Here is a 1,239-nt window from a genome sequence, read left to right as displayed (position 1 = left end):
TTTTAAGTATCTTTTAATTCATCTTCACAAAATGTGAAAAAAATTTAACAGGACACTTTTTAAAAAAAGTTTCACAGCCTAAGTGGAATTAAATACCTAAGATTTCAATATGTTACTTAAATATTATTTTGTTTAATGTTAGAAATTCTAGTTATTAATTAAGTTTAAATCAATATTACGTATAAATATCTAAAAAGTCTATTAATATTATAATTGCTATAATCCTATCTCTATTATTCTGCTTTATTATTATTTAATATATGCTGGTCTAAAAATATTGTCCATAAAATTATTATACTAATACAATTTCCTATGATAAATATATTAACTGTTAATCTTTTTTCCCTCTCATTTAGTTTAAAATTCTTCACAACTGCTTCTATCCATAAGGTTAGAATTGTCCACAATCTTGCAATAATAAATAAAATTTATATCTCATATAGCTAATATGATTTTACTTTTACTACATATTATGTCTAGGATACTAATGAATATTTGAAAGTGAATATTCATATATTAAAAATTAATTTAAATGGCATGCATTGTTCATCATATCAATGTTGTGCTTCTAGATAATGTTGTTAGCATATGCAATCACATTAATTTTGATTATACACAGGTTCAAGATTACAAGGAAAGAATCACTAAAGAAGACATTTAGTTTTAGACCTTCCAAATATTGAAAAGCAAATTTTGGCCAGAGAGCAGATAACAGGATATTAAAGTCAGCCCCAAAATGGTGTATTCTAAATAATTCTAGTTAAATAACAAGATGATGCAGAAAATTAAGAAAAGGGAAATTCTGGTGTGTAAAGTTACCATAACTTTACAATACCATTAAAAAAAACTTCCATTGTCTTTAGTGTTAACCCTGAAAAATTCAATCAAGATTCAGAGCCAGTCATACAAATCTGGAGTCCAGTGGGTTTTCCACTTGTGTCTTACAGAGGTTACTGCATCTCAATTCAGCTCAGTTTCATGTGAAAATGAAAATAATGAAACCCATATTGCAGGTTTTGTTGTAAGGAGTTCCAATAGGATGTATTCCTGTCACGGAGTATGCATTTTTAAAAAGTGCAATAGTAATTTGTTAGAGGTTCTAATGCTACTTAGTCAGTGAATGAGAAATAATAGCCAAAATTCACAGATTGCTTATTATATTCCAGGCAATCTTCTAAACAGTCTGTGTATATTAGATAGTCTAATCCTGAAAGTCATCTTTTGAAAAATATTCTATTA

This window comes from Orycteropus afer, unplaced genomic scaffold (genome assembly GCF_000298275.1).
Source record: "Orycteropus afer afer isolate SDZICR_OR568_19922 unplaced genomic scaffold, OryAfe1.0 scaffold00479, whole genome shotgun sequence".
Classification (NCBI taxonomy): domain Eukaryota; kingdom Metazoa; phylum Chordata; class Mammalia; order Tubulidentata; family Orycteropodidae; genus Orycteropus; species Orycteropus afer.
The sequence above is the reverse complement of the archived record's forward strand: the minus strand, read 5'-3'. Positions refer to the sequence as shown.